At 46.6% G+C, this 15,000-nt stretch overlaps 2 protein-coding genes across 26 annotated transcripts in view; one reads left to right on the top strand and one right to left on the bottom strand.

Moving 5' to 3' along the window:
* LOC126987563 (beta-1,4-mannosyltransferase egh-like) overlaps positions 1–15,000 on the bottom strand; it is a 187,961-nt gene that overhangs the window by 72,082 nt on the left and 100,879 nt on the right. The gene's annotated exons all lie outside the window — the stretch shown is intronic.
* LOC126987562 (protein arginine N-methyltransferase 5-like) overlaps positions 1–15,000 on the top strand; it is a 107,861-nt gene that overhangs the window by 88,261 nt on the left and 4,600 nt on the right. The gene's annotated exons all lie outside the window — the stretch shown is intronic.

Genomic DNA, 15,000 nt, shown 5'->3' with positions numbered 1-15,000 from the left:
TGAAAGAGCGAAAAAACTGGTTAACTCTTGCATTCGAGACTTGGACAGCATAGAGATTAGCTAGAGGGGTCATATGAGTATAGTGTATTCTCGTATATGTGTGTGTGTGTGTGTGTGTGTGTGTGTGTGTGTGTGTGTGTGTGTGTGTGTGTGTGTGTGTATGTATATGTATGTATGTATGTGTGTGTGTGTGTGTGTGTGTGTGTGTGTGTGTGTGTGTGTGTGTGTGTGTGTGTCCAGGTGTAGGTATAAATCGGGTTACCTGGACGATATAATTATGTATTGCGCTCTCTCTCTCTCTCTCTCTCTCTCTCTCTCTCTCTCTCTCTCTCTCTCTCTCTCTCTCTCTCTCTCTCTCTCTTCTAAAATATAAGGTTCGGTTTTTTTTCTTTCACTCCTAAGTTTATATTTCCTCCTCCTCCTCCTCCTCCTCCTTTTCCTTCTCCTCCTCCTCCTCCTTTTCCTTCCTTCCTTCCTTCCTTCCTTCTTTTTCTCCTTCTCCTTCTCTTCAATACTAGGACACGTTTTTCTCTCTTTATTTTCCTAGTTTTAAACGGCGTGCTTCCGGGTGTGTGTTTACGTGTAGGGGGCAGGTGGAGCCAGGTGGAGGGGGGGGAGGTGGAGGGGCGAGCAGTAACTAAACCTAACCTACCCACCACTCATCCACAGTCCCCTTCTCTCTCTCTCTCTCTCTCTCTCTCTCTCTCTCTCTCTCTCTCTCTCTCTCTCTCTCTCTCTCTCTCTCTGCCCTACATGACGATATCCAACATACAGGAAGTCATGTCCACTGCACGTACTTACACACACACACACACACACACACACACACACACACACACACACACACCTTTTGGAGTACATAAGGTCTGGCTGCGTAGCTACGAATTTCACAACCCTTAAGCTCTTCGAGGGAGTTATCGGGCAAAGGATACACCTCTCGTATGGCCCCTGCCCCGCCCACCCCAACCTCTCCTCCCTCCTCCCCCCACTGCACCCACGGCTCGGCGTGAGACGCGTGGCCTTGAATCCTGCTGCTGCGGCGGGTGAAGTTAACAGGTCCCAGGCTGATGCTACGCCATACCTGACACCACGCGTAGTCACGGGCGCCGGGCAGGTTAACACAGAGATCTCACCACTGAAAGAGCTTAGCCAACACATACATTTGATAGGCCCTTCCCTCGTAACCCTTCATCTGTCTCCCTTTTCCCTCACCTCCCTTCCCTTCCCTCATAACCCTTCCTGTTTCTCCCTTTCCCTCCCCTCCTTCCCTTCCCTCATGACCTTTCGTAGAGGTTACCGGTGTGTCCACGGTATAGTTTGACCGGAAGCTCCTGAGTATACGGGCGAAAAACACGGATGCTGGACAGGTTCAAACACAGAGATCGCAACGCTATACTTCTTCCCCTCTTCTCTTCTTCCTATCCATTCTGTTTCTTCTCCCGGGCACAAAAAAAGGAAATAATAATAAATAAAAAAGCCCGCTACTCGCTGCTCCCAAAAAAAGAATCAAAAGAGGTGGCCGAAAGAAAGGTCTACGCTTCTTCTTCCTTCTCTCCCGTTTCAATTTCATCCTCCTTCATTTTACCTCCCCGTTCGCTACAGTATGTTCCTCCTATCTCTCCTCCTTCCCCTCTTCCTCTTCCTCCAATTCCTCTCCTCGTTTTTCTCGCTCTCCCCTTCATTCTATTTCCTCTCCCCTTCCCTTTCCTTCCTTCCTCCTCCTCCTCTATAAATTTTTAAGCCTACGCATATTTACGCACCCACATTAAATAAGGCTTTCGTAGAGGTGTCGGTGTGATAGTCTGACAAGGTCCCAGCACCATGAACGTAAAAAACACTCTTGAGAGCCCGGGTAATGCTTGATGAAGGTAGGACAAAAAAGTTACTTGTTCTCCTTAACACGTAATACTTTAGTCAATAGTATACAGGCTGCCCAACTTAAACATTTACATAAGTTACTTTTCGCTTTGTGGGACCAACACTTAGCGGGCCTTTTTTTCTACATTTTTGAAGGGGTTGTTGTTGTCCTTGAGTTGCTGTGTGCTGTAAAAAAATTAAAAAAATACTATAAGGAATTCTCGCTCCTTACGGCCTTCCCTTTCCCTCCTCCCTTCCTTCTTGTTCCTCCTTTCCCTCACCTCCCTTCCCTTCCCTCATAACCTTTCTTCCTGTTTCTCTCCCTTCCCTTCTCTCCATAACCCTTCATCTGTTCCCCTTTCCCTCACCTCCCTTCCCTTCCCTCATAACCCTTCTTTCTGTTTCTCTCCCTTCCCTTCTCTCCATAACCCTTCCTCTGTTCCCCTTTCCCTCACCTCCCTTCCCTTCCCTCATAACCCTTCATCTATCTCCCTTTCCCTTACCTCCCTTCCCTCATAACCCTTCATCTGTCTCCCTTTCCCTCACCTCCATTCCTTTCCCTCATAACGTAACCTCTCAGTACATTACGTCACCTCTTTAAATACAGATAACTCAACACCAGCCGGGGGGAATCACACAGTTCCCAGCGATATTAACGGGAAAGTCGCGCGCGCAATACTGACGATAGAACTGTAGAACTGTGAGATAGGATGATTGTCACTACGAGAAAAATTGGGTTGCAGCGAGAAAAAAAATTGGGTTACAGGGAGAAAAATTGGGTTGCAGAGAGAGGAAATTTGGGTTGCAGAGAAATTTTGGGTTGCAGGGAGAAAAATCGGGTTACAGAGAGATAAAATTGGGTTACAGGGAGATGAAATTTGGGTTGCAGGGAGAGAAAATTGGGTTACAGGGAGAGAGGAAATTTGGGTTGCAGGGAGAAAATTGGGTTACAGGGAGAGAAAATTGGGTTAAAGGGAGAGAAAATTGGGTTGCAGGGAGAAAAATTGGGCTGCAGGGAGAGAAAATTGGGTTACAGGGAAAAAATTGGGTCACTGCGAGATCGAAAAACTGGGTCACTGCATGATTAGAAAAAAAAAAAGAAAAAAAAAAAAAACGGATCACTGCGAGATTGAAAAACTGGGGCACTGCAAGATTTAAAAAAAAACAAAAAAACATAACCGGATCACTGCGAGATTGAAAAACTGGGTCACTGCAAGATTAAAAAAAAAAAAAAAAAAGGTCACTTCGAGATCGAAAAACTGGGTCACTGAAAAAAAAAAAAGAATGTGCTATGAATCTCTGTGGACGCCTGACACCTCACACCCACCCACACCCATGAGGCGGGACACAACCCATCCTGACACCCGGTAACCCATTCACTGCTGGGTGGAAGGACACGGGGCACGGGTGAAGGGAGACTGCCCATCCGTCTCCACTCCGGCCGGGAATCGAACCCAGGACCTTTAGTTTGTGAGGCGAGAACGCTAACCACTGCACTACGGAGGAGCTTTTTTTTTCGAGTGCGCAAAGAAACAGGAAGATAAAAGAAGGGAGCAAGAAGTAATGCAGAGAACATAATGATGACAAGAGGAGGAGGAGGAGGAGAAGGAGGAGGAGGAGGAGAAGGAGGAGAAGGAGGAGGAGGAGGAGAAGGAGAAGGAGGAGAAGGAGGAGGAGGAGAAGGAGGAGGAGAAGGAGAAGGAGGAGGAGGAGGAGGAGGAGGAGGAAGAAAAGAGAAGCTGTCCGGCAAATCTTAAGTGGCGGCTCTGACGTAGACAGCCCGCTAGACACTGGTGCTATGTCTCCAACTGACCTCGCGCACCGTGCCTTCTCTCTCTCTCTCCTCGTGTCTCTCTCTTTTTCTCTCACTCTAGTATAAAAACAAATATGGTTTTTATGATTGATTCTCTATCTGTGAGTGAATACAAAGAAATTTGTACAACACTTGGCAGCGATGCCACCGCGGCGTTGTCAGCTCAAGTCAACCCAACACACCGCAGTTGCCAGTTGCTCTGCCTGCTTTAATTATCGCATTTCTGCCATTTTTTGGTGTGTGTCTGCCATCTGCCATACAATATCAGCCATATGGCATAATTATGACAAAATATGGAGACTGTACCTGTATATGTAATGCCAGGACCGTCAAGCAAATTTTGATGTGAATCATCCAGGTGAATGGTGAGGTTCCGCTGGGGATGGCCAGGGAGTGGGGAAGGAGTGGTCGCTAAGAACATTAAAATATTACACTTTGACCGTATTTCCACACCACCCAAGGGTGCATTTTTTAAAGAGGTTTATTATTATTATTATTATTATTATGCATTGTCGTGCACCATACTCCCCGTATGAGAGGACACCCCTACTTTTCTCGCACACACACACACACACACACACACACACACACACACACACACACACACACACGCACACACAGAGAGAGAGAGAGAGAGAGAGAGAGAGAGAATGACACACACACACACACACACACACACACACACACACACACACACACAGAGAGAGAGAGAGAGAGAGAGAGAGAGAGAGAGAGAGAGAGAGAGAGAGAGAGAGAGAGAGAGAGAGAGAGAGAGAGAGAGAGAGAGAGAGAGAATGACACACACACACACACACACAGAGAGAGAGAGAGAGAGAGAGAGAGAGAGAGAGAGAGAGAGAGAGAGAGAGAGAGAGAGAGAGAGAGAGAGAGAGAGAGAGAGAGAGAGAGAGGCACGGTGTGCGAGGTCAGTTGGAAACGTGGCAACAGGGTCTAGCGGGCTGTCTACGTCAGAGCCGCCACTTAAGATTTGCCGGACTATAGGTGTAATATAGAGGATGAATTATGATAACGAAGAGGAAGAGGAGGAGGAGAAAGAGGGAGGTAGAAAATGGGGGGAGGGGGTTACCAGCAGGCCGCGTAACGTGTGTGTGTGTGTGTGTGTGTGTGTGTGTGTGTGTGTGTGTGTGTGTGTGTGTGTGTGTGTGTGTACAGAGGCAACCAGGGGCATTTAATCATTTATGACAGCTGCATCGATAGTCGTATCCGGGAATATTGTAGGTCTTGGTGATAATCTGACACGGACTGGCCACCACTACCACCACCACCACCACCACCGCAGCAAGAACGAACCTCATGTGCTACTGTAAGGAACTGAAGGATATACATTGTCCCGAGGATGATTCTGGGCTCAGGGGCTTTTCCGTCATTTTGAGCGTAAAGCATAAGGCTACGTAGACTCGCTCCTCCTCCTCCTCCTCTTGCAATCATAATTATAAAGAGAAAAAGAGAGGAAGAAGAGGTACTGGACTAGGGAAATCTCAAAACACAGCTACGTTTAGTAACTTTTGTGGGTCTCTGATGATATGTATATCTATGCCAAGGCGGACTGACAGACTTGGGCTCCACCACCACCACCACCACCAGTACAGCAAGAACCTTAATCACGGTCCACGCGCCTCGAGAACAGCTGCTATTAGTAGGTTTTGCGGGTCTCTCTGATAACACCTATCTATGCCAAGAAGGACAGAGACAAGAATTACCACTACCACCGCCACCACCATCACCACCGGGAGCCTCGAGAACAGCTGCTATTAGTAGGTTTTGTGGGTCTCTCTGATAACACCTATCTATGCCAAGAAGGACAGACAAGAATTACCACTACCACCGCCACCACCATCACCACCGGGAGCCTCGAGAACAGCTGCTATTAGTAGGTTTTGTGGGTCTCTCTGATAACACCTATCTATGCCAAGAAGGACAGAGACAAGAATTACCACTACCACCGCCACCACCATCACCACCACCGGGAGCCTCGAGAACAGCTGCTATTAGTAAGTTTTGTGGGTCTCTCTGATAACACCTACCTATGCCAAGAAGGACAGAGACAAGAATTACCACTACCACCATCACCGCCACCGGGAGCCTCGAGAACAGCTGCTATTAGTAAGTTTTGTGGGTCTCTCTGATAACACCTATCTATGCCAAGAAGGACAGACAAGAATTACCACCACCATCACCGGGAGCCTCGAGAACAGCTGCAATTAGTGAGTTTTATGAGTCTGTGATAACACGTATCTATGCTCGGGCGGACAGACTTACACGCCATCAACACCACCACCACCACCAACAACAACAATTCCACCACCACCACCAACAACAACAACATCACCGCCACGTCAGCAAGCATTAACTTTTTTTTTTTTTCTATGATACTGGAACCTTCTCATAAAATATCTGCATCCGGTAAGTCTCAGATATCCTGCTAATAACTCATGAACGCCGACATATATCACCACCACCACCATCACCACCACCATCACCACCACCACCACACTCTATTCTCGAAGCAAACTTAACCCATCGTCCTTATAAACCCAGCCCTCGACTCACTAATTCTGCATGGTTTATATTTTTCCTGATTGACCTGTCTTAACCCGGTAGCTGCGGGGGTCATGTTTCTTAGGTTAGGTTAGGTTAGGTTAGGTTAGGTTAGGTTAGGTTAGGTTAAAGGCCCCTCTAAGCAAAATAATGAGAAAGAATCATCACTCACGCAAACCATTTCATAATATATATCAACGCATTTGTGATCAGTTTATGCATCATCTATCTTGGAAGGTTTATATCATGGCAAAAATTTGGCCCATCGCTGGTACACGGTAAAGCCACAAATTTGGCCCGTCGCTGCTACCGGGTTAACTTCCTATTTTGCATTTTTCTTCTCCTACTCGCTTATAAACACTAACACAGATTTAACCCTGAGCTCAACCCTGCATGGTTCTGTAACTCTATTTTGATTTACGTGTCTTAACTTTTCATGCAATCTTATTTATCTACGACTAACTAAATCTACTTGAGCCTCTGCATTTTGCCTTCTATATTCTTACTTCCCACTCTCTCTTTTTCAGTAATCTCTCCTGTACACGAACACAAACCTTGCCATTATAAACTCCAACTCTCGACTCTTAACTAAAGCATGACTATAAGTTGGTATGATAAGACACATCCGCTTCTCACATCACCCATTTCTAAAGGTCAAAGAGGGGGTCAGTTGGGTTCTAATGAGTGTTTCTTCAGGTTCACGGTACAGAAGAAGAGTCAAACTACCATCAGGGTCATAAAACTAGTCCTGGAAATGCAAACAACTCCTACGAAAGCCTTGTCAAATATGTGTATTGTGACAACGAAATGTCTTGTAATACGACTCTTCTATACACGAACACAAACCTTGCCCTAATAAACTCCAACTCTCGACTCTTAACTAAAGCATGACTATCTATCTCTTCTATACACGAACACAAACCTTGCCATAATAAACTCCAACTCTCGACTCTTAACTAAAGCATGACTATCTATCTCTTCTATACACGAACACAAACCTTGCCCTAATAAACTCCAACTCTCGACTCCACTAATTCTGCATTGCTTTCCATGTCTTACTTTTCCTAACTCTTCACCTGCAGCATTCCTCCTTCACTCCGTCTCCCTCCTCCACACACCCTACACACAAACACGACAGTCTTAGGCAGTACAATTTTGACAGGAGCATTCTCGCACACAAAGCCACAATGAGGAATGACTACCTATACGGAAAGGCGACAGGTCAATGAGAGTGTATGCTTAAGCGGGCCTGTGTGTGTGTGTTTGTGTGTGTGTGTGTGTGTGACTGGGGTAGCCTAGTATTGATAAGGAGAGGGAGAGGAAGGGCCTACCTACGTCTACCACACCCCACGTCAAGGAAGGTAAGGGATGGACGCGAGAAACATCATATAACATCACTTTTTTTTTTTCTAGAGTAAATGAAGCAGCTCAAGGGCAAAAAAATAACGTGAGAAAGAAAAGCACGATAATCACTGCCCTTATAAAACAGTGTATGAGTGCGTAAATATGTATAGGAAGGGTAAAACGGAGGGAAGGGAGGGAAGGGACCTAACACCATTGACCTTCCTGTAGCGGGCTTGTTTTATATATATTTTTCTTTACGCCCTTGAGCTGTAAAAAAAAATACATAAAAAAAACTAAGCCTGCCACACCCTAAGGCAAGGAAGGGAAGGGTAGGGGAGAGGAGGGAGCGGGAACTAGGCTGTATAAATAACGTAGGGTAAGGGAAGGGAGGGAAGGGGTAAGAAATAGCCTAGCATACTGCCCTACCTAACCCTGCCACACCCTAAGGTAAGGAAGGGAAGGGAAGGGAGGGAAGGAATAGCTTGTATACATAACGTAGGGTAAGGAAGGTAAGGAAGGGAAGGGGTAAGAAATAGCCTAGCATACTGGCCTACCTAACCCTGCCACACCCTAAGGTAAGGAAGGGAAGGGAAGGGAGGGAAGGGATAGCTTGTATACATAACGTAGGGTAAGGAAGGGAAGGGAAGGGAAGGGAAGGGAAGGGAGGGGGTAAGAAATAGCCTAACCACACTGCCCTACTTAACCCTGCCGCACCCTAAGGTAAGGAAGGGAAGGGAAGGGAGGGAAGGAATAGCTTGTATACATAACGTAGGGTAAGGAAGGGAAGGGAAGGGAAGGGAAGGGAGGGAGGGGGAAGAAATAGCCTAACCACACTGCCCTACTTAACCCTGCCACACCCTAAGGCAAGGAAGGAAGGTAAGGGAAGGAAAACTTAGCCACAACAACACTATAGACCAACCTACCTTCTAACCTATTTACCTACTCGCAGGGGAGGGAAGGGTGGGGGCCAGGAATAGTTTTAAGAGCCACTGGTGAGGCTATGGGGGAGCCTATGGGGGGAGTCCTGATATCCTCCTCCCCCTCCAGAGAATAAAAATAGTACCTCCATAAGCCAAAGATATGAAATCGCATACCCTGCCCACGCCCGCCACACCCCAGGGCAGAGGTTCAACTTAAGACCGTATTATTTCCTCGCCCAAGTACACACACATTTGACAAGGCTTTCGTAGGCGTTTTGGGCATTTCCAGGGGTAGTTTCATGACCCTGGTGGTAGTTTGACCCTTCCTCTGAACCCTGAACCCAAGAACACATATTTGACAAGGCTTTCGTAGGAGTTTTGGGCATTTCCAGGAGTAGTTTCATGACCCTGGTGGTAGTTTGACCCTTCCTCTGAACCTTGAACCCAAGAACACATATTTGACAAGGCTTTCGTAGGAGTTTTGGGCATTTCCAGGGGTAGTTTCATGACCCTGGTGGTAGTTTGACCCTTCCTCTGAACCTTGAACCCAAGAACACATATTTGACAAGGTTTTCGTAGGAGTTTTGGGCATTTCCAGGGGTAGTTTCATGACCCTGGTGGTAGTTTGACCCTTCCTCTAAACCCTGAACCCAAGAACACATATTTGACAAGGTTTTCGTAGGAGTTTTGGGCATTTCCAGGAGTAGTTTTATGACCCTGGTGGTAGTTTGCCCTTTCTTCTGTACCATGAACCTAAAGAAACACTCATTAGAACCCGACTGACCCCCTCTTTGACCTTTAGAAATAGCTGATGTGAGAACCAAAACTATCTTATAATACTGACCTAAGGTTCATAAAGGCGATAAGTTTGCCTTCCATTCATACACTTCACAATATTAGGCCACGCTCTTGTTGGGATAAGAACAAATACTCAAACAGATATTCCAACTTTTCCGCCAGAGTTCACGCCCCCTGGAAAATTATGACGCCACCCCGCACCCCACCCAGGAAGGCGCGCCCACCAGTTTAAGAACCACCGCCCTTGGCAAACATTAGAAAGAGGGAGGGAACAGAGCCTGGAACCACTTGCCTTGCCTACCCACGAGCAGAAACACCCTGTACCAGCCCTACCCTGTACCCATACCACAGCTAGGAAGGGAAGAGAAGAGGAAGAGGGAGGGAAAAAGTCTGACACCACTTGCTTAGCCTACCCAAGCCACCCACACCCTAGGGCAAGGAAGGTAAGGGAGGGAGCGAGAAGTAGCCTATACCAGCCCTACCCTACACACGAAACCAGAGCTAGTAAGGGAAGGGAAGACGAAGAGGAAGGGAAAAAGTCTAACACCACTTGCCTGGCCTACCCACGAGCCTACCCAAGCCCACCACACCTCAGACCAAGGAAGGTAAGGGAGGGAGGGAGCGAAGTGTACCATTGGAGCAGCTGGCACTCCGGCAGTCCCCGCGCGGCACGGTGCCAGGCCCGGCTTATGTCATTACCTCGCAGACACGCGTGATCCGTCCCTGTCCCGGCGGCCCCTTCGTGGAGGCGGCCGACCATGCGGGGGGCGGCACGGATGGCTTCAGGCTGGCTCTGCGTCATGTGCCAGCCTCCGCCTCCGTCTCCTATCTGAACCTCCCCCTCCTATCTAATCCTCCTCCTCCTCCTCCTTGCACGTTCCTCCACGTATAAAAACAAAACCATGATGGCACAAGACGTCTTCAAACACATCCTCTCCTTGTCTCCCCTCTATCTCTCCGCCTTGTCACCTCCCTATACTCTCTTTCCACGGCTCCATTTCGTCACAAACAACTGTCTCCTTGCCTGGGCGTCCTTCACATATATCAACACAGGCATGATGGCAAGATGTTAACATACACTATACTATCCCTTGTCTGCTCTATCTCTTCACCTTGTCACCTAACAGTCTATCCCTCCATGAAACACTTGCATCACGAACCACCACGCAAACTCCTTACCGGGTGACCTACAGGTATATCAACACAGGTATGATGGCAAGATGTTTACATACAATACTATCCTTGTTTGCTCTATCTCTTCACCTTGTCACCTAACAGAGTCTTTCCCTCTACGGCTCACTTGCATCACGAACCACCACGCAAGCTTCTTATTACTAGGCGTCCTCTAGGTATGAAACAAAAGCATAATAGATGTTTACAACTACATAAACTACCCTCTCCTTGTCACCTCACCACGAGTCTCTCAGAGGGTCGTATTGCAAGACATTTCGTTGACCAAAAACACCTATTTGACAAGGCTTTCGTAGGAGTTGTGGGCATTTCCAGGGATAGCTTTATGACCCTGGTGGTAGTTTGACCCTTCCTCTGTACCATGAACCTGAAGAAACACTCATAAGAACCCGACTGACCCCCCCTCTGACCTTTAGAAATAGATGATGTGAGGAGCGAAAGTATCTTGTAATACCAACCTCTCTCTCTCTCCAGGACTTCATTACAAACCATCTCAGTATCTTTACCGGGGCGACCTACACGTATATCAACACAGGCATGATGGCAAGATGACTCTCCTTGTCTCCCCTCTCTCTCTTCACCTTCCTCGTCACCTTAACCCGGTAGCAGCGACGGGCCAAATTTGTGGCTTTACCGTGTACCAGCGATGGGCCAAATTTCTGCCATGATATAAACCTCCCAAAATTGATGATGCATAAACTGATCACACATGCGTTGATATATATTATGAAATGGTTTGCGTGAGTGATGTTCCTTTCTCATTATTTTACTTAACCTAACCTAACCTAACCTAACTTAACCTAACCTAACTTAACCTAACCTAACCTAACCTACCCTAACTTAACCTAACCTAACCTAACTTAACCTAACCTAACCTAACCTAACCTAACCTAACCTAACCTAACCTAACTTAACCTAACCTAACCTAACCTAACTTAACCTAACCTAACCTTTCATAACTTAACCTAACCTAACCTAACCTAAGAAACATGACCCCCGCAGCTACCGGGTAAACACACCAATCCCTCGCCTCCACGCCTTTCCTGCATCACATAACCCCCGCGCAGTCTCCTCCATGTGAAGAACAGAATCGTGCTGCTATCGTTGAGCTGTCGACGAAGAGGCTGTGCTGTGCGAAGAATTACCTCTCCCTCCTCTATTCACTTTTTTTTTTTTTCCTCTGTAACTCTATTATCTATCTCATTTTCTCTCACAACTCTCTATTCCCTCCATACTTTCCTTCCTCTATCCTTCTCTTGTGGTTTTAATCTTTCCCTCCCTCTCCTTTCTTGTCCTATACCTCCTCCTTTTCTCTCTCTCTCTCTCTCTCTCTCTCTCTCTCTCTTCCTCCCTTTGTCCAGTTCGCCTCTCCGTCTCCCTTTTTTCCCTCCCCTACATCTACATTCTCCTCCCTTTTTTTTCCTCTCAAAACTCTCTCTCTTCCCTCCATATCTTCCTCCCTTTGTCTCTATCTTGTGTTTTTTACCTCTCCTTCCTTCCTTTCTCCCTTACAGTTATATTCTCCCTTTTTTCCCCTCTTAACACCCTCTCTCTCTTGCCTCCCTTTGTCCCTTTCTTGCGTTTTTCGCGTCTCCATCCCTTAATTTTTTTTTTTTTTTTTTTTTTTGGCTTACGGAGGAGGAGGAGGAGGGGAGCAAAAAGGCACCTCTCTGTCCCCTCCATATCTTCCTCTTTTTCCCTTCACCACGCTCTATCTTATCCAGTACTCCATCCTCTCCTACATCCTTAAAAGTTTTCCTCTGCCTTCAGCTTACTGGCAGGAGGAGGAAGGGAAGGAGGAGGTTGAGGAGAAGGAACGCAAAGGCCCACTCTCTCCACTCCATTCCATCTTCACACACACACACACACACACGCGCGCTGTTCTTTTGTTTTGTCACTCTTTATCATCGAGAGTTCATATACATACAGTACCCTTTCTCTCTCCTCTATCTCCTTCCCTCCCTGTCTTCGCGGGGCACTCACACGCAAACACTAGCATCCCTTTTGTTGTCACCGTGCCCAGCATCACCGCGTCCAGCCCCACACACACACAATGGCTGGATGCTGAAACGTGAAAGGTCAGAGCAAGGAGAGAAGATGCTACGGCTGGTATTACTGGACACTTTGCCTTCCCACATCACCAATATCTAAAGGTCAAAGGGGGGATCAATCAGGTTCTAATAAGTGGGTTTTTTATGCTCACGGTACAGAGGACGGGTGAAACTACCACCAGGGTCATAAAACTACCCCTGGATATGCCCACAACTCCTGCGAAAGCCTTGTCAAATATGTGTTCTTGGGTTCAGGGTTCAGAGGAAGGGTCAAACTACCACCAGGGTCATAAAACCACCCCTGGAAATGCCCACAACTCCTGCGAAAGCCTTGTCAAATATGTGTTCTTGGGCGGCGAAATGTCTCATCTTCCGCTCGCCCCCAGACTCCCGTGTTGTGAAATACTCGTATACGCCGAGGCTGCTTAGCATATAGACGGAACGCTAAGAGGCTGCCACAGGTGGTTCGTAGATTGTGGTGTCCAAAGTTTTCTTCCCGAGGTATAAGGTCATATTCTTAAACATTTCGGCGCCCACGTACACATATTTCAATTGGCTTTCGTTGGAGTTTTGGGCATTTCTTGGGGTAGTTTTATGACTCTTCTGATAGTTTGTCCATTCTTCTGTACCATGAATCTAAGAAACACTCATTAGAAACCGATTGATTTACTTCTCGGCCTTTGGGATTAGATGATTATGAGAGGCAAAACAAGGCAAAGGCGTCTGAGAATACCGACCATAGAGTCAGTTGAAGCACCGCCCGCTCCCTCCCACCAATCCTTGTAGCCCCAACCAAGCTCTTGCGTTTTGCCTCGAAGGAATTGTACAGTGCGGTTTTATCAGACGCTTCCGCCCCTAACATCAACTAATTTCCAACTCCATAAAGGAGATTAATCGGGTACTCACGAGTGTTCTTTTAGGTTCATGGTACAGAAGAAGGGTCAAACTACCACTAGGGTCAGAAAACTACCTTTGGAAATGCCCATAACTCCTACGAAAGCCTAGTTCAATAAATAAGCTTGAGGTACGGAAATGTTTAATAATATGGCCCTATAGTTTCAGTTCAAATACACCTTCTTGCAGCCAACCAAGCTCTTGCGTTTTGCCTCGAAGGAATTTTGTGAAGTGCGGTTTTACCAAATGTTTTCGCCCCTCACATCAACCATTTCCAACGGCCAAAAAGGAGATTAATCGGGTTCTCATGAGTGGTATTTCAGGTTCATGGTACAGAAGAAGGGTCAAACTACCACCAGGATTTCCTACCAGAAGACATCACCAAGCTACAGGAATTTAACAAAGTCGCTGCTACAATTCAATGAAGAAAATGTAATCATGCACCTTAGGAGTGGATATCCAGAATACCAATACCACATGGGAAACACTCCACAACCCACCACAGAGACAGAGAAAGACCTGGGAGTGTATATTACCAGGCTACCAGTGAAGGGATATCCAGCATACCAATACCACATGGGAAACACTCCACTATCCACCACAGAGGTAGAGAAAGACCTGGGAGTGTATGTTACCAGGCTACCAGTGAAGGGATATCCAGCATACCAATACCACATGGGAAACACTCCACTACCCACCACAGAGGCAGAGAAAGACCTGGGAGTATAGGTATGTTACCAGGCTACCAGTGAAGACCAAATCCGTGCCAATCGCAGCAGACGGGTTAAGTAGAAATTTTACTGATATTTCTCAACAAAGATTATTTTACTCCCACTTATGAAGAGACGGGTATAGATGGATTCTCAGCCGGTACCTTTATGCATCGGAAGTCTGAAATGAGTTAACGCTAAATGCAAAAAAGCTTCCTCTGTTACGAGCTCCCTGATACATTCCATAAATATTTAACTTGGCTCCTGCACATGCAATGGTTGGCTGTCACTTCCCTACATAGCATATCATTCTATATCAAACAGTTACCAGCTGACCGACTAACACGCAACAATTCATTATACAGAAAAAGTCCACTGAAACCTGAATTTCCCTGATCAGAAAAAAACAACGGTCTAAATTCATGCAAGCAATAAATTATAATCGACTTGGTTTAAAACGAATCTGAATTCTTGTCAACAGAAAATTAACCCGTCCGCTGCAATTGGCATGGATTCATCTTTCACTGGTAGCCTGGTAACATATAGTCCCAGGTCTTTCTCTGCCTCTGTGGTGGATGGTGGAGTGTTTCCCATGTGGTACTAGTATGCTGGTTATCCCCTCCTAAGGTGCAGGACTTTACATTTTTCTTCACTGAATGGTAGCAGCCACTTTTTGTTCCATTCCTGTAGCTTGGTGAGGTCTTCTGGTAGGAAATCCGCAGTCATGGGGTTGAGACACTTGGAAAAAAATGCTTATCTAAACCCTGGAGTACAGGAAACCACTAAAAATCCACAGTAATAGACTTTGATTGCTGTAGATGACTTATATAACTTAAGAACCATCACACGACAGTACTGGAAAG

This window comes from Eriocheir sinensis, chromosome 65 (assembly GCF_024679095.1).
Source record: "Eriocheir sinensis breed Jianghai 21 chromosome 65, ASM2467909v1, whole genome shotgun sequence".
Classification (NCBI taxonomy): Eukaryota; Metazoa; Arthropoda; class Malacostraca; order Decapoda; family Varunidae; genus Eriocheir; species Eriocheir sinensis.
The sequence above is the reverse complement of the archived record's forward strand: the minus strand, read 5'-3'. Positions and strand labels throughout refer to the sequence as shown.